The sequence below is a fragment of the Felis catus genome, chromosome C2 (assembly GCF_018350175.1).
Source record: "Felis catus isolate Fca126 chromosome C2, F.catus_Fca126_mat1.0, whole genome shotgun sequence".
Taxonomy (NCBI): Eukaryota; Metazoa; Chordata; class Mammalia; order Carnivora; family Felidae; genus Felis; species Felis catus.
In genome coordinates, this window is record NC_058376.1 from 13,267,093 (window position 1) to 13,286,628 (window position 19,536).

At 41.9% G+C, this 19,536-nt stretch overlaps 1 long non-coding RNA gene across 2 annotated transcripts in view; it reads right to left on the reverse strand.

Moving 5' to 3' along the window:
• Positions 1–2,030: 2,030 nt before the first annotated feature.
• Positions 2,031–19,536, reverse strand: part of LOC109503347 — a 56,864-nt gene continuing 39,358 nt past the window's right edge. For both annotated transcript variants that reach the window (XR_006584845.1, XR_002735806.2), the window contains 4 exons: positions 19,315–19,396; positions 14,266–14,352; positions 8,253–8,354; positions 2,031–3,775 (listed from right to left, as the gene is read on the reverse strand). This is a non-coding gene — a long non-coding RNA (uncharacterized LOC109503347). The remainder of the gene's footprint in view (positions 3,776–8,252; positions 8,355–14,265; positions 14,353–19,314; positions 19,397–19,536) is intronic.

A 19,536-nucleotide genomic window follows, 5' to 3' on the forward strand; every position in this document is an offset into this window, starting at 1 on the left:
ATGCTGAAAACTATAGAAAGCTTACGAAGGAAATTGAAGAAGATACAAAGAAATGGAAAAACATTCCATGCTCATGGATTACAAGAATAAATATTATTAAAATGTCAATACTACCAAAAGCTATCTACACATTCAATGCAATCAAAATTGCACCAGCATTCTTCTAGAAGCTAGAACAAGCAATCCTAAAATTTGTATGGAACCACAAAAGACCCCGAATAGCCAAAGTAATATTGAAGAAGAAAACCAGAGCGGGAGGCATCACAATCCCGGACTTTAGCCTCTACCACAAAGCTGTAATCATCAAGACAGCATGGTATTGGCACGAAAACAGACGCATAGACCAATGGAATAGAATAGAGACTCCAGAACTGGACCCACAAATGTATGCCCAACTAACCTTTGACAAAGCAGGAAAGAATATCCCATGGAAAAAAGACAGTCTCTTTAGCAAATGGTGCTGGGAGATCTGGGCAGCAACATGCAGAAGAATGAAACTAGACCACTTTCTTACACCATTCACAAAAATAAACTCAAAATGGATGAAGGACCTGAATGTGAGGCAGGAAACCATCAAAACACTAGAGGAGAAAGCAGGAAAAAACCTCTCAGATCCCAGCCGCAGCAATTTCTTACTTGACACATCCCCAAAGGCAAGGGAATTAAAAGCAAAAATGAACTATTGGGACCTCATGAAGATAAAAAGCTTCTGCACTACAAAGGAAACACTCAACAAAACTAAAAGGCAACCAATGGAATGGGAAAAGATATTTGCAAATGACATATCGGACAAAGGGCTAGTATCCAAAATCTATAAAGAGCTCACCAAACTCCACACCCGAAAAACAAATAATCCAGTGAAGAAATGGGCAGAAAACATGAATAGACACTTCTCTAAAGAAGACACCCAGATGGCCAACAGGCACATGAAAAGATGCTCAACGTTGCTCCTCATCAGGGAAATACAAATCAAAACCACACTCAGGTATCACCTCATGCCGGTCAGAGTGGCTAAACTGAACAACTCAGGAGACTATAGATGTTGGTGAGGATGTGGAGAAACGGGAACCCTCTTGCACTGTTGGTGGGAATGCAAACTGGTGCGGCCGCTCTGGAAAATGGTGTGGAGGTTCCTCAAACAAATTAAAACTAGATCTACCCTATGACCCAGCAATAGCATTGCTAGGAATTTACCCAAGGGATACAGGAGTGCTGATGCATAGGGCCACTTGTACCCCAATGTTCATAGCAGCACTCTCAACAATAGCCAAATGATGGAAAGAGCCTAAATGTCCATCAACTGATGAATGGATAAGGAAATTGTGGTTTTGGGGCACCTGGGTGGCTTAGTTGGTTGAGCATCCAACTTCGGCTCAGGTCATGATCTCATGGTTTGTGGGTTCAAGCCCCGCATCGGGCTCTGTGCTGACGGCTCAGAGCCTGGAGCCTGCTTCAGATTCTGTGTCTCCTTCTCTCTCTGTCCCTCCCCTGCTCGTGCTCTGTCTCTCTCTGTCTCTCTCACAAAAATAAATAAATATTAAAAATATTAAAGATTGAATTACCCTACAACCCAGCAATAGCACTACTAGGAATTTGTCCAAAGAATACGGGAGTATGGATTCATAGGGGCACACGTACCCCAATGTTTATAGAAGTGCTATCAACAATAGCCAAATTATGGAAATATCCCAAATGTCCATCAACTGATGGATAAAGAAGATGTGATACACACACACACACACACACACACACACACACACACACACACAATGGAATAGTACTCAGCAACAAAAAAGAATGAAATCTCACCATTTGCAACAACATGGATGGAACTAGAGGGTATTATGCTAAGTGAAATAAGCCAGGCAGAGAAAGACAGATACCATATGTTTTCACTCATATGTGGATCCTGAGAAACTTAACAGAAGACCATGGGAGAGGGAATGAAAAAAATATATATTGTTACAGAGAGGGAGGCAAACCATAGGAGACTTTTGAATACAGAGAACAAACTGAGGGTGGAAAGGAGTGGGGGGCGTGGGGGCAAGGAAAATGGGGGATGGGCATTGAGGAGCGCCCTTGTTAGGATGAGCACTAGATGTTTTGTGTAAGTGACGAATCAAGGAAATCCGAAGCCAAGAGCACACGGTATACTCTGTATATTAGCTAACTTGACCATAAATTATATTTTTTAAAAGATGTTATTTTCTGGGTAAAAAAGTTGATTGTGGTTATTATAAAAAAGTTTGGAAAATACGGAGGTAAAATAATTTTTACCTTATTAAGTAAAATAAGTAAAAAAATTAAAAAATAAAAGGGAAAAGAACGTCCATAATACCACCACTCAGATAATTTTAGTGCATCTCCCTCAGGAATGTTATCTCCTAGTGGGTGTGAGGGGGAGACGGTAGTTAAATTGTGATTATATTTCCAGATTTTGTATCCTGCTTTCTTCAGTAGCATACTGCATGCCTTTCCTCATGTGAGTAAAATTCCATCACAAATCTCACATTATATAAATGTATAATACTTATTTTTATAATGTAAAAGAACAATTTACATCTTTCTATCACTGGGCTTTGAATCTACCTCTGAGTTTCTATGCTACTGTAAATATTTCTGCAATGAATATCCTTATAAATACATTTTTATGGTGATTATTTTTTAAAGATGATTTCCTAAATATCTGTGATTATTTCCTAAAGATAGAATTTACTGAGTTATAATTGTGGTATAGTAAGCTTTGTATAAAGTGTGCAACTTGGTTAGTGTTGACACATGTATACATGAATGATGCATATACGAACATATACGCCACCATGAGCAGCAATCGATAATGAACATATCCCTCGCCTCCGAATCTTTATATTCCTCCCTGTCACTTCTCCCCACCCTACTCAACCGAGTAGACAGTTTCTTGTCACTACAGATAAATTTGCTTTTCTAGGATTTTATAAAACTTAGAATCCTATAGTATGAACTTTTGTGGCTGGCTCCTATCCTTCAGTGATTCACCTGTGTTGCCATTGGGATGAATATGTAGTGGTATCTCAGGGTGGTTTTAGTTTGGATTTCCCTAACGACGAATGATATTGAGCATCTTTTAATGTGTTTATTTGCCATCCCTATATCTTTGAGGGTAAAGTATCTGTTCACATTTTTCACCCATTCAAACAATTAGGTTACAATTATTGAATTTTGATATTTGGTATATAGTCTGTATATAAGACCTTTATTTGATATAAGACTTGAAAATATTGTATCCCTATCTGTGGCTTGTCTTTTCATTCTCTTCTAGGGGCTTATAAGAGCAAAGGTTTATTTATTTTTTAATTAATGTGGTAAGAACACCTAACATGAGACCTACCCTCTCAAAAAAATTTTAAGTGCATAATTCGTTATTGTTGACCGTAAGTACAAGGTGATACAGCAGATCTCTCAAAATTACTCATCTTGCTCGGCTGAAACTTTCTGCCCATTGATTAATAACTCCCTATTTCCCCTTTCCCCCAGGCCCTGGTAACCACCATTCTACTCTTTGATTTTATGAGTTTGACTATTTTAGATACCTCACGCATTATTTACCTTTCTGTTTTTTCTGGCTTCTTTCACTTAGTATGATGTCCTCAAGTTTCACCCGGGATTGTCACATCTTGCAGAATGTCCTTGAAGGCTGAGTAATATCCCATTGTATGTATATGTCACATTTTCTCCATTCATTCATCTGTTCGTGAACTTTTCGGTAGTTCCCACATCTTGACTATTGTGAATAGTGCTGCAGAGGACAAAAGAGTGCTAATATCTCTTTGAGATCCTATTTCAGTTCTTTTAGGAAAAAACCCAGAAGTGGGATTGTTGGATTATGAAGTACTTCTATTTTTAATTTTTTGAGGAACCTCCATACTGTTTTCCATAATCGTCGCCCTATTTTGCATTGCCTTGGCAGTGTGCAAGGATTCTAATTTCTCCACTTTCCTGACAGCTCTTGTTATCTTTCAGGTTTTGTTTGTTTATTTTTTTTAACGGTTTATTTATTTTTGAGAGAGGGAGACAGAGTGTAAGCAGGGGGTGGGGCAGAGAGAGAGGGAGACACAGAATCCAAAGCAGGCTCCAGGCTCTGAGCTGTCAGCACAGAGCCTGATGCGGGGCTCGAACCCACGAGCTGCGAGATCATGACCTGAGCCGAAGACAGACACTTAACCGACAGAGCCACCCAGGCGCCCCTGTTTATTTTTAATGTAATGGCCACCCTGTTATACACCAACAGGTATGAGGTGATAGCCCCTGCGGTTTTGATTTATTTTTCCCTAATGATTAATGACATTGAGTTGTTTGGGGTTTTGTTTTTGTTGCTTTTTTTTTTGACATTGAGTATTTTTTTCATACACCTGTTGGACATTGGTATGTTGTTTTGGAGAATCATCTATTCAAGTCCCCAGCCCATTTTTTTCAATCAAGTTATTAGTTGTTTTACTGTTGAGTTCTAGGAGCTCCGTAAACATTTGGGAGACCACTTATCAGACACATGGTTTACAAATATTTGCTCCCACTCCATAGTTTGCCTTTTCATTCTGTCGATTGTTCATTTTAATGTACAGAAAACTCTTTAGTTTGATGTAGTCTCCCTTATTTTTGTTTTTATTGCCTGTGCTTTTGGTGTCATATCCATACAATCAATGTCAAGACCTAGGTCCTGAAGATTCTCCCCTATGTTTTTATCTGAGAGCTTTACAGTTTTGGATCTCACTGTTAATTCTTCAACCCATTTTGAGTTGATTTTTGTGTGTGATGTAAGAGTTCAGTTTCTTACATTTGCTCCTGGATATCCAGTTTTCCCAATACCATTCATTGAAGAGACTAAAAAGTGCTTAATTCTGATGAAGTGCAACTTAACAATTTTTTCTTTTATGGGTCATGCTTTTTGTGGTGTATCTAACAAATTGTCGTCTAATTCAGGGTCACAAAGATTTTTTTTTTTTATATTTTATTCCAAAAGTTTTCTAATTTTACTTTCACATTTAGGTCTATGACCTACTTGGGGTTGTTTTTGTACATAGTATGAGGTACTGATGTTAATTTTTTTTTGCATCTGGATGTATAATTATCCCAGCACCACCTGTTGCAGAGACTAGAAAGCTTCACTAAATTGCCTTTGTAGGTTTGTCCCAAATAAGTTGTCTATGTCTAGAGAGAGCATATATAAATGCTCTATTTATGAACTTTCCAGTCTATTCTCTGTCTATATTTGTCTATCTTTTAGCAAATAACACACTGCATCTTGGTTACTGGCACTTTATAACTAGTTTGAATGCAGGTAGTATTAAGTCCCCCCAACTTTGCGTATATTTTTTGAAGCTGTTAGTTTGGGCTTTTTGTATTTCCATGTGAATTTTTAGAAATAGTTTAATAAATCTCTACTCCCCAAATAGGCTTCTGGGATTTTGATTGTATTGCATTGAATCTTTAGATTACACTGGAGATCATTAACATTGTAACAATACTGAGTCTCCCAATTCATCAACATGTATATTTCCCATCTATTTAGGTCTTCTTTCATTTGTTGCAACAATGTTACAGAGTTTTCAGTGACAGGTCTTTCACATCTCTCTTTTTTTTTAATTTAAAAAAATTTTTTTAACTTTATTTTTATTTATTTATTTATTTTGAGAGAGAGAGAGAATGTGAGCAAGTGGAGGAGGGGCAGAGAGAGAGGGAGACACAGAATCCGAAGCAGGCTCCAGGCTCCGAGATGTCAGCACAGAGCCCGACGCGGGGCTTGAACTCCCAAACCCTGAGATCCTGACCTGACCCAATGTCGGACACTTAATTGACTGAGCCACCCAGGCACCCCTCACATCTTTAGACTTCCAAGTATTTCATATCTGTTATGATTTTGTCAATGGCATACTTCAAAGTTTTCAATTTCTGATTTTCTTATCGCTTATGTACAGAAATACTATTGATTTTGTATATTCATCTTGTATATTGATTCTGCAATCTTGCTAAACTCACTTATTAGTTCTGATTTCATACAACTTTACACAGAGATGACCATGTCATCTGTAAATAAAGCCAGGTTGACTTCTTTCTCAAAATATAAACGTTTATCTCTTTTTCTTGCTTTATTGCACTGTATAGAAACTGCAGTACAACCTTGGGTACCGTGGTAAGCACCTTTGTCTCACTCCTGATCTTAGGAGTGAAGCATTCTCTTTCCCAGCAAATATTATACTAGCTGTGGGTTTTCACAGATGTCTTTATCAGGTTGAAGAAAATTCCCTTTTGTTTCTAGTTGCTGGAGTTTCATCAGGAATAGATGTTGAATTTTGTCAAAAGCGTTTTCTGCATTGAGATGATCATACGGTTTTTCCTTTTTTGTTCTGTTAATGTGTATTAGTGCTCACTTTCTTCTGTTTATTGTTATTTTGTTAATACAGATTACATTGATTGACATTCAAATGTTAAATCAAGCTTTCCTTCCTGGGATAAACCTCATTTACTCATGGTGTATTATCCCTTTTACATATTGTTGAATTCAGTTTGCTAAAATTTTGCTCAGCATTTTTGCATGAAGTAGAGTGGGGTATAGTTTTCTCATAATGTCTTATGCTGGTTTTGATATCAGGGTAACGCTAGCCTTCTGGAATGAAGGCTAGAAGTGTGAGACTGGCCATAGTTTTACCTTAAATGTTTGATAGAATTTCTCAGTGAAACTAACTGAGCTGGAAGTTTTCTCTGTGGAAAAGTTTTAAACTAGATATTAAATTTCCTTAATAGCCATGGGCTATTTAAGTTATCTGCACTATATTAAGTTTCTTCCTGGGTGACTTTAGTAGCTTGGGTCTTTAACAATTGTGTCCTTTTCGTCTAACTTACCAAATAAATTGGCATAAAGTTGTTCATAATAGTATCCTTTTAATATCCTGTAGTGACAAGAATCTTTCTCATTCTTAATATTGGTAGCTCTCTTTTTTAAAATCAACTTTGAATTTTAAAATAGTTTTGGGTTTATAGAAACTTTGTGAAGATAACGCTGAGAATCCCTATCTACCTCCCCTGCTTTCCCCTATTATTAACATCTCATGTTAGTATGGTAAATTTGTCACAATTTGTGAACCAGGGCACCTGGGTGGCTCAGTGGGTTAAGCATCTGACTTCGGCTCAGGCCATGATCTCACGGTTCGTGAGTTTGAGCCCCACATCGGGATCTGTACTGGACAGTGCAGAGCCTGCCTGAGATTCATTCCGTCTCCCTCTCTCTCCCCCTCCCCCACTCACACACACATGTGCTCTCTCTCTCTCAAAATAAATAAACTTAAATTTATAAACCAACGTTGATACATTATTATTAACTAAACTCCATACTTTACTCAAATTTCCTTTGTTTTTACCTCATATCCAGGATCCCTTTCAGGATCTCACATTCTGGTTAATCACCAAGTCTCCTTGAGCTTCTCTTGCTATGACAGTTCCTCAGATTGTCTTTGTTTTTGATGATTTCGATAGCTTTGCGGAGTACCAAGTAAGAATTTTTTAGATCATACCTAAATTTGGGTTTGTCTGATGTTAGTCGCATGATTAGAAAGGGATTATGGGTCTGGGGAAGGAAAACCAGAGAGAGAAAGTGCCATTCTTACCACATGATATCAGAGGTACCTTCTATCAATATGACTTAACCCCTGTTGATGTTGACCTTGATCACCAGCTGAGGTCACATGTGTCAAGATTCTCCGCTGTGGAGTAACCCTTTTCTCCCCAGTTTCCATAGTTTACTCTTTAGAAGGAAGGGGTTCCTTCTAAAGGAATTCCACACTTAGGGAGTGGGCAGTCAGGCTCCACTTCTTTGAGGACATAATATCTACATGAATTATTTGGAATTTTTCTGCCCAGGCGATTCCTCCATTCTTCTTCATGTACTTGTTCACTTTTTTATATTAGTATGGACTTGTGGATATTTATTTTATACTTCAGGTTATAATCCAGCACCTTTCAATTATTTTATTGCTCAAATGGTCCCAGTTTGGGCCATTGGAAGGTCTTCCAGCTGTGTCCCTTTGACATAGCCCCTTGGGGGTGGCAGTTTAGCACTTCCTTATTCTCTGGCACTGTAAGAACCTGAAGATTCACCTTTACCCAGTCTTCTTTCTGATCAGTCTAATAATAAAACATTAAGTTCGAAAGGGGAATATTTCCAGAGTCGGTTAATATGGAGGTGAAACAAAACCAAAAACACAGACTCTTTTGCTTTTTACCATTCTTAGTATGCTGGCTTATCCTTTGGAGAGCTCCTCTAATGGTCCGCAAAAGGCTGTCACTGTTCCAGGCATCACCTCTTTACACATCCACACCAGAATCTGAAAAAACAACAACAACAACAAACATGCCCACCTCTTCTAAAAACAAAGGAAACTTCCCCATAAAATCCCTACCAGCTTTCCCCTCTCATCTCAATGGCCAAAACTGTGTCACAGGGCCATTCATAAACCAATCCCTGGGAAAGGAAAACAACTCCCTACCCTAGGTCTGAAGCCACTGCAAGGCCATCCTAATCTGAATAGCGCTGCCACACTTTGGAGGGTAATTAAAAATGGGACGCTGTTCACTTGGAATAAGGGAAGTTGGGGTAACAGCTGTATGCAAAGTAACTAACAGTGCTGTTGTGAAAGGCTATTAGAATTAGATATCTCAGAAATATGTCTCCACTGATAGAAGAGACATCAGTCCACTGCTGGGATTTAAGCAAAAAGTGTGTGGTGGGTGGGGGTAGGGGGTCATGTAGGTTTTGCTGACGATAACTTGTGAGAGCATGAAAATGCCAGTGATTCAAAAGACTCCCTTGTATCTTTTCTTTCCTTTTCTTCCATTGTCTCTGTCATTTTATTTTTACAACTGCCCTTCCCTCCCCTCCAAATTCTTTTGACATTTTTGGCTTGAGGCCTTTCCTCTTCTCAAAGGACCATGTAAGTTTCTAAATTACCAGCTTCCCTTCTGGGCATTAAAGAAGATAATAAGCAAAGCATCTGTAAAAGTTTTCATGAGTACAGTGAAAGAGTTTAGGTGCCTGCCCTACCTGGAAAATTTTTGATAACTTGACAAAGGTAGAGTGAGAATCAACAAAGGGGAAATTTCTTCATTCCAAACCAAGTCATGGTGCATGGGGGCTTGATGTGGGCGAAAGGGAAGGGGGAAGTTAGGCGAGTACAGAAGGGAAAAGATAAAAACAGAAAAGAAAAAGTGACCCTGTCTTCAAGATTTACAACACATAAAGTAATGAGAAAACAAAGCCACATTCCCATTGGTGCCTTCACATCACCCTACACTCCAAATAAGTTCTCTCCTTCCTGCCTTCTCCTCACCATGCTTATTATATCAGTTAGCACATGGTCAACTAGAGGTAATGGAAAAAATGTTAACTCCTAGGGATTTACTTTTTTCACATATTAGCAGTCTGGAGGGAAGCCCTTGCTGCCATTTGTTAGCTGCTCAAGTACATTAAGAACCCAGCTCTTTCTAGCCTGCCACCTCGTTTACTGGCTTTTTGTCTTTGTGTCTGTTGCCTCATGGTCACAAGATGGCTACCACAGCTCCAGGAATCATGGCTGCATTCAAAGTCAGGATGCAGTAAGGCAGCCAGATAGACAGGGCTGATTTTCTTGCTTTCCATTAGGGCAATCAAAACCATTTTTTAAAAGCCCTCAACAGACTTCCCCGTTGTTTCATGGGCCAAAACTTGGTCACATGGCTGGCCCCCCACTAGCTGCAAAGGGGGCAGAAAAGGTGAGTACCTAACAAACAGTATTAGTTTAGCCATGATTGGTTTCAAACCAATCACAAGTCTCTATAGAAACTAGATACACTGTGGTTCCCCCACACTTTGCTTTTCCCAGCATGCCCCACCCCCCAAATCAGAGTTCTGTTAGCAAGAAAGAAGGCAGAGAAATGGCAGGTAACCAGGTCTGCCAAACTCATTCACACATGTGCTTTTTATTCTATTCATCTCATATATAGTGGCCTCAGCAACCCCCTCATTTTACTGAAGACCAATTCATACTTCAAGATCCCAGGTGACCTTGCCTTTAGGACTCACCCAGGACCTGCAGTCCTACCCTGAAAAGAGACCTGAGCAATGCCTCTGATCCAGTGGAAAACCCCAGGTGCTGGAGTCTGCTTTCCTGGATTTGAATTCTGGCCAAGCCTCTTTCTAGTTACAGCCTTGATTTGACCTAGGCTGTAGGTCAGTTAAGTGCCGGGCGGCTCAGTCAGTTAAGTGCCGACTTAGGCTTAGGTCATGATCTACGATCTCGCAGATTGTGAGTTTGAGCCCCGCATCGGGCTCTGTTCTGTTCTGACAGCTCAGAGCCTGGAGCCTGCTTCAGATTCTGTGCTTCCCACTCTCTCCTCCCCTTCCCTGCTCGCACTCTGTCTCTCTCTCTCTCTCTCTCTCTCTCTCTCTCAAAAATAAATAAACTAAAAAAAAATATTTTTTGAAGAATTGATTTGAACTTCTAGGAGTGAGGACCCTTCAATTTCCTCATCTGTCCAAAGAACATGAGTACAGTGACTAGCACAAAGCTGTCTTCAGTTTTTAAAAAATTGTTAGCTGGGTGGATGGATGATGGATGATTAGATTGATGGAGGGAATGGAGGGATGGAGGGATGGAGGGATGGAGGGATGGAGGGATGGAGGGATGGAAGGATGGATAGTTGAGTGGGTGGATGGGTGGATGGATGGATGGATCATATCCAGTCCCATAGAGCCACTAAAAAGATTAAATAAGATAGTGTAGATGAAAAGATTGAAGGATTCCTGACGCACAGTAAATGTTCACTAGCCACAAGTAGAAACCGATCATATCATTTCCCTACTTCAAAACCTTCAATAGCTTCAGTTACCCTTAGGGTAAATAGTCAGTCCAGTCTAACTGCTTGCACAGTTTGGCCCTTGGCTTGCTCTCGGGCCCCTCCCTGTCAGCTCCACTCACGCTGTCTCTCGCTGGCACCTGCCCGCCTGCTCCTCCCACCTGGAACTGGATGAGCTTGTTCTTCCTTCAGGTCCTAGCCTTAGGAGTCTTTACCTCCTGGGGACCTTCATTTCTGCTCCTCTCACAAGCTATGCCAAATAAGGTTCCCAGAGCAGCAGGAACCTGGGGTAGCCAAGAACAATTTATTCAAGGAGAGTTTTCAGAGCTGGGAAGCCAAAAAGCCTCCTCTCAAATCGGCACTGCCAAGGCCCCGGGCTAAACCAACGGGACTCATCTCGTCCTACATCTTGGAAAGTGGTGGGAGGCGGGGACTGCAGATCAGGCTGAGATACAGAGAGGGTTGGGACTACAAAAGACAGGCAGGTTCCTCAAAGAACCTGGCCCAAATAGAACTTGGAAAGATCCCATAATTATGTGGGAACCTACAATTTGCCAAGAGTTATAGTTGCAAGCTCCTGAGATCCCTCACTTTTTAATATAGTAGTTTCTTATACTCCATACGTAGCCAAGTCTAAACTATTCATCTCTGCTTCCCTCCAGCCCCTCCTCCCTGACTCCCTATCTCTGCCCACCATGCTGTCATTCATTCTCCCAGGCATCCTTCATCCCTTACTCTTACATCACTGATTTCTGCACAGTGGTCCTCACGCCATTCCCATGGCACCCCCTCCCCGACTGGCCCACTGCACACGCTCAGACCCTGTTCTCTCTCCCCCGGAACTTCTCCCCACCCAGGGCCACTCCCTGCTCCCATCCATCTTGCTCACAGAGCCTGGTTACCTTCCTAAACTACCTCTCCCATCCCCTTGCTGTCTCCTCAAGTACGTTCAATGGCTCCCCATCGTCTCCCTCGTTAGGTCTCACCTCGTGCTCTGGACTCTTCCCCATGAGTGCCAGGGGACTTTTGGTCCTGTCTCTCATTTGGCCTCCTCCCCTTTTGTCTTTATTTATTTTGAAACATGTCATACATTCAAAAGATTGTTCCTAAGGGATGTACAGCTATTTTTATAAAGATCATGCCTGTGAAACCACCAGTCACAGTAAGACTCAGCTATGTCGGCTTTGTTAGATGGTCACTGACTTCTGTACTCCCCCATTTACCTGTTTCCCTCCTGCCTCCAAGAACGAATTTTGCCCTGACATTTGCAGGATCATTCCCTTTATTTCCTTTTTTTTTATTATTATTACTGAAGTATAACTGACATACAATACCCTATAATATCCCCACAGTAAGTCTAGTTATCATCTGTCACTGTACAAAGTTATTACAATATTATTGACTGTATTCCCCTGATTTCTTTATAGTTTTGCCACCTATTCTTAAATGACATGTTGTCTAGTGTTGCCAGACTCTGAATTCTCTACGGATTGTATCATCTATATTTATTGTGCTGTGACTGGATTCTTTTTTTAGCAGCTTTTTGAGATATAATTCGTATACCATGAAATTCACTCATTTCAAGTGTCTAATTCAATGGTTTCAGTATATTTAATGTATTTAAGGTAACCATCACCTCAATCAAATTTTCGGAAATTTCCTTTTCCCAACAAGAGCCCCTGTGCTCATTAGCAACCCCCTCAACCCTAGGCAATCACCAATCTGCTTCCCATCTCTGTAGATTTGCCTACTGTATTCTATTTCCTATAATAGACTCATACTCATTTGGCCTTTTGCACACCCTGTGCTGACACGACATTGGACCACTCCTCTCCCATGATGTGCCTGAACACTGGTCACTCTGTCTGGAGAGCCTTCTTGGCCATTGCTTCCCAGGGCTGGCCACTTCTGCAGGACCCAACTCCGTCCTCTCTCTTCCAGGAAGCCTTTCCTCTTTTCTACTCCACTCCTGTGTGATTCCTCCCTCATCACATTCTCAAAACATGCTGCACGTGAGTTTGTTTCATAGGGTCTAGAGTCTCCCCAGCTGGACTGTCAGTTCTCCCTCCCCTTGACTGAAGGGTCAAGGCCTTGCCTGGTTTTGTTCCCTGTTGTTTCCCAGAGTCGGCTGGGTCTGGCACAGAGCAGGAATCCAATGGGTGTGCGCTGAGGCAACAAGAGACGGGTACGTTATTCTGCCTGAGATCATCATTATGTGTGCATAGAACCAGTACTGGAAAGAGGGAAAATCACCAAGTACAATCAGAACACAGTGTTTCCTTACCCTAAAAGAGTGGGTTCAACCCACTGGAGGGGCTGGCTCTTTCTCTGCCACCATATGAAATCTCAGGCAGGCCTCGCGGCTTCTTGCTTCTCTCAGATAATACGTTCACAATATCCAGCCCACATGATGGTCAAATTTCCATTTAACGTTAAAGTCCCTCCCTATCGGTTTGGGCCTCCTTCTGGTGGGCCCTTGGAACCATGCGGTTGGTTTCTTCTCTCTTTCACTCACCTTGCTGGCTGTACCTCTGTCCTTGCCAAGGTTAGAATCAGGGAAGGGGCAGAGGAAGCAGCCTTTGGTCACATGACTCCTATGTGAAGCCAATTCTTTCTCTGAGCCTCCTTCCTGCCCCCAAAACTGGGGCTACTTCCCACCTATCATGCCTGTGACTCAGGCAGAAGAGTCGCATCTAGCTGGTCACTTAAAAGCCCTCCTTTGGCCCATGGTCACATAGCAATTCCTCTAGCTTCTTTCTGCTCTGGGCCTTCTCTATGATAATCCCCCAGGGCTCTCTCTCTCTCTCACACACACACTCACCTCTGGTCCACAGTGAACATGCATCTTTGGCCTGTGGTCAGTTCAAGTGCAGGCACACAGCCCTTTTCTCTGTGGCCTCAGCCAACCTCTCACTCGTGAGAATCCACATACCCAGACTCTGGTCCCCTGAGTTATCCATTTTCCTGGGAATACCTGACAAGCTGTCCAAAGGTGTTTTTGAAGTCACCCTCACAGATCGAGGAAAGAAGGTAGCAGCACCATCTCCCCCTCCATGGAGGGATAAAACTCAGTGCACACTGCCTATTTCTCTTCAAAGGAGTCCTCTGTCTAACCTCCAGCCTCTCTCTTGGCCTCTCCAGTGTTTTGTATAGGCTGCAGCTGGTGGTCAGCTGGGGCCTCAAAGCTGGCTTCCCAGTGACCTCCTTTGCAGTCCTGCCTGGGAAACCACATGCCTCACTTTGCAATGTCATTGCTGTTGTATCTATTGACTTGGTGCCTCAGCCAAAAAGAGAGACAAGAGTCCCATTTCAACATCCTGCGCTTCTCTTTTCTTTCAGGAGACTGTGTGCTCCTGGAGGCAGGAACTGTGCCATACACACCTTCACTGCCTTCTCCCCTCTTACCCGTGCTTAGTGGTGCCGTGCTCTAGGTACGAGGTGGTATTTTGGAGGAAGACAGAAGTGGCAGTGACCCAGCAGCATGAAGGAGTTCTGAAGAGGAAAAAGCAGGAGAGTTCAGTTCTGGGGCAATGACTCAAAGGAAGACTTTATTATTATTTTTTTTGATGTCTTTTAATAGCATTACATCTAACCTTTGTTTGTTTGTTTTTTAATATAATTTATTGTCAAATTGGCTAACATAGAGTGTATACAGTGTGCTCTTGGTTTTGGAGGTAGATTCCGTGGTTCATCACTTACATACAACACCCAGTGCTCATCCCAACTAGTGCCCTCCTCAATGCCCATCACCAATTCCCCCCCCCGACACACACACCCCTCCACTCCCTTCCACCCTCAGTTTGTCCTCTGTATTCAAAAGTCTCTTATGGTTTGCCTCCCTCTGTTTGTAACAATATATATTTTTTTCATTCCCTCTCCCATGGTCTTCTGTTAAGTTTCTCAACTTCCACATAGGAGTGAAAACATATGATATCTGTCTTTGTCTCACTGACTTATTTCACTTAGCATAATACCCTCCAGTTATATCCACGTTGTTGCAAATGGCAAGATTTCATTCTTTTTCATTGCCAAGTACTATTCCATTGTGTGTGTGTGTATATATATATATATATATATATATATATATATATATATATACCACATCTTCTTTACCCATCAGTTGATGGACATTTGGCCTCCTTCCATAATTTGGCTATTGTTGATAGTGCTACTATAAACACTGGGGTACATGTGCCCCTACGAATCAGCACTCCTGTATCCCTTGGGTAAATTCCCAGTAATGCTATTGCTGGGTCATAGGGTAGTTCTCTTTTTAATTTTTTGAGGAACCTCCACACTGTTTTCCAGAGCCTCTGCACCAGTTTGCATTCCCACCAACAGTGCAAGAGGGTTCCCATTTCTCCACATCCTCGCCAGCATCTGTTTCTTGAGTTGTTAATTTTAGCCACTCTGACCGGTGTGAGGTGGTATCTCAGTGTGGTTTTAATTTGTATTTCCCTGATGATGAGTGACATTGAGAATCTTTTCACGTGTCTGTTGGCCATCTGGATGTCTTCTTTGGAAAAGTGTCTATTCATGTCTTCTGCCCATTTTGTCACCGGATTATTTGTTTTTTGGGTGTTGAGTTTGGTAAATTCTTTGTAGATTTTGGATACTAACCCTTTATTCGATATGTAATTTGCAAAGGTCTTTTCCCATTCCATCAGTTGCCTTTCAGTCTTGTCTATTGTTTCCTTTGCTGTGCAGAAGCTTTTTCTCTTGGTGAGGTCCCAGTAGTTCATTTTTGCTTTTAATTCCCTTGCCTTTGGAGATGTGTCGAGCAAGAAATTGCTGAGGCTGAGGTCAAAGAGATTCTTGCTTGGTTTCTCCTCTAGGGTTTTGATGGTTTCCGGTCTCACATTTAGGTCTTTCATTCATTTTGAGTTTATTTTGTGTATGGTGTAAGAAAGTGGTCTAGTTTCTTTCTTTTTTTTTTTTTTAACGTTTTTTATTTATTTTTGAGACAGGGAGAGACAGAGCATGAACAGGAGAGGGTCAGAGAGAGGGAGACACAGAATCTGAAACAGGCTCCAGGCTCTGAGCTGTCAGCACAGAGCCTGACGCGGGGCTCGAACTCACGGACCGCGAGATCATGACCTGAGCCGAAGTCAGCCGCTTAACCGACTGAGCCACCCAGGCACCCCCTTTTTTTTTTTTTTTAATGTTTAAAAGTGGTCTAGTTTCATTCTTCTGCATGTTGCTGTCCAGTTCTCCCAGCACCATTTGTTAAAGAGACTGTCTTTTTTCCATTGGATACTCTTTCCTGCTTTGTCAAAGGTTAGTTGGCCATACATTTGTGAGTCCAATTCTGGGTTCTCTGTTCTATTCCATTGATCTATGTGTCTGTTTTTGTGCCAATATCATACTGTCTTGATGATTACAGCTTTGTGGTAGAGGCTAAAGTCTGAGATTGTGATGCCTCCTGCTTTGGTTTTCTTCGTCAATATTACTCTGGCTATTCAGGGTCTTCTGTGGTTCCATACAAATTTTAGGATTGCTTGTTCTAGTCAAAGGGAAGACTTTAGAAATTCTATTTTTAAAAGTTGCTGAAACTTGGAAGCTGTTTTTCAATGAAGTCAGGGACCTCTCTGGTCCAGGTGTTTCCGGCATTGAGTCAAAAACAAGTATATGACATAAGTAATGTGATAAAGCAATCGTCTCGGTAATGCTGAGAATATACAACATAGGCACGATGAGGTTTAATAGGGAGCAAAGGATCACTTTCACTGTACCTGAGTCCCTCCAATGATTTTTCTAGATAAATCTGCTCCCCTAAATCAGATCTGTCACCAACCACTTCTTCAGGACATTAGGAAATATACTAGTCCCTTTGTTTAGACCTGATGAAGGTGTATGCTCAAGCTCTTGTGCACATAGAGAAGCAGAATTTATTAGCAGGCTTTCAACCATAGCTAAATTATGGAAAGAGCCTAAATTTCCATCAACTGATGAATGGATAAAAAAATTGTGGTTTATATACACCATGGAATACTACTTGGCAATGAGAAAGAATGAAATATGGCCTTTTGTAGCAACGTAGATGGAACTGGAGAGTATTATGCTGAGTGAAATAAGTCATACAGAGAAAGACAGATACCATATGTTTTCACGCTTATGTGGATCCTGAGAAACTTAACAGAAGACCATGGGGGAGGGGAAGGAAAAAAAAAAGTTAGAGAGGGAGGGAGCCAAACCACAAGAGGCTTTTAAAAACTGAGAATAAACTGAGGGTTGATGGGGGGGTGGGAGGGAGGGGAGGGTGGGTGATGGGTATTGAGAAGGGCACCTGTTGGGATGAGCACTGGGTGTTGTATAGAAACCAATTTGACGATAAATTTCATATTAAAAAAAAGAATTTATTAGCAGGATGAAGAGCTCTCAGATAAGAAATTATTATAAAAAGTGTCACACTTCTACCTCAGCAGCGATCCTGGGTGTGACACTGAGGCTGGATCTCATCACCTTGCAGTCAGGGTATCTGTTATATCCTGAACTCACGGGCTTTCATCTGCACCCATTTGTGTGTCAAATATTTGTTGACATTAGGTAGGAATTCTGAGTTAAGGGGTACAAACTTCTCCCTTCTAGTAAATTCCTTGACTTAGTTTCAGCCATTAGCCTCCCAATGCCGCCACAAACTACCAGCTCCTCTCTGTCCCCACCACAGCCCCCAATCAGGTCTTCACCATTACTCAACAAGTGAATTTGTACCAAAGAGCTTTAAAGTAGTTCATCACCTACCAGCCTTTGTTATCCAGCCTACCTTCAGTATGGATGCCTGTGATGGGCTGAATTGTGCCCCCACCTCCCCAGCCCCCGTCCATACTCGTGTGTTAAAGCCCTAACCTCCAGTACCTCAGAATGTAACTATATTTAGAGATGGGGCCTTTTCAAGAGGTTGCAAGCTAAAACGAGGTCATCAGGGTAAGCCCTAATCCGATAGGACTTGTGTCCTCACAAAAAGAGGAAATTCGGACACAGACAGGCACACACTATAGAGGGAAGACCATGTGAAGACACAGGGAAAAGACGGCCATCTACAAATTAAGAAGAGAGGCTTCAGAAGAGACTGAACCTTCCAGCACCTCGATCTTGCGCTTCCAGTCTCCAGGACTGTAAGAAAATAAATTTCTGTTGTTTCAGCCATCCAGTCCGTAGTACTTTGTGATGGCAGCCCCAGCACATTAATGCAATGCCCACTAGCTTCCTACACGTAGGTCTGCACATTCTCCTGTTTAAAACTCTGTTCTAGTTCTCAGACTCCCCATTTCCTTTGAGAGCAGGTTCAAAGTCCTTAGCATGGCATATCTGGATCTTCCTCCAAGTCCAACCTGTCTCTCTAATGTCATCTCCTGCTGACCTATCCTAGCCCATGCCATCATTAATAATCCCATGACACAACAGATCATCCCAAATGTCAGAACACACTGTGCCTCGACCACCTTCCTGACTTGGCACATATTGTCACCTCTGTCTGGGAATCACCCTCTCTGTACCTCCCTAGTTCTTCGAGAGATGCTTGTAATATATACAATCATTGAATTACTATGTTGTACGCCTGAACATCATGTGTTAAGTACACTTCAATAATAAAGATTTTAAAAAATAAACCTGAGGCAAAGAAATAATAATATGATAGACTGTGTAATAGTTTACCTAGTTGCTTATTATTTATTATCTTATTCCTCTAGAATATAATCACCAAAGGTCAAGTATTTTTGTCTGACTCATTGAGCGCCATGACCTTGGGCAGTAGAATAGGACTTTGTATTTGGTAGACACTTGATAAACTTTTTGATTGAATGAATGAGGTATGGAAGGAAGGGAGGAAGGAAGGAAGAGAGGAAGGAAGAAGGGAAGGGAAGGGAAGGGAAGGGAAGGGAAGGCAAGACAAGAGAAGAGAAAGAAGAGAAGAGAAGAGAAGAGTCGCTCAAATGTCACATAACCCTAATCCGTACACCCCCAAGCAGAGCCGGTCCCTCATCCTCTGTGCACCTTCCAGCACTTTCTCTATTAGTGCACTTAGGTCTTTGGGCTGTGATTGTTTGCATTGAGTTCCTTGAGACTGAGATTGGTGTTTTACTCAATATAACTGTAGCACTTAGTAACTAGTGCTCAATAAATATTTGTTGAATGGCTGATGCTATATACTTATAATTTGTCTTCCCCTCCAAATTCACACACTGAAGTGCTAATTCCCAGTGTGATGGTATTAGGAGATGGGGCCTTTGGGAGGCAATGAGGGTTAGATGTGCTCATGAGGGTGGGACTATGGCCTGATGGGATTAGGGCCCTTATAGGAAGAGATGACAGGCAGCTCTCTGCCTCCCTCCCTCCCTCCTCCCCTCCCTTCTCCTCTCCCCCTCCCCCACTCCATCTCTCTCTCTCTCTCTCTCTCTCTCTCTCTCTCTCTCTCTCTCTCTCCCTTTCCCTCCTTCCCTTACCCCACCTTACCATGTGAGGACACAGCAAGAAGGTACAAGCCAGAAGAGATCTGTCACTAGTAACCAAATCAGCCGGCTCCCAGCCTCCAGAACTGTGAGAAAAATAAATTGCTGGTGTGTAAGCCACCTAGTCTATAGTATCTTGTTACAGCAGCCTGAGCAGACCTAAACAGCCGGATGGCTGAATAAGTGAAGGAGACCCTTTCTCCCGTTTTAAACAAGGACTCCTCCC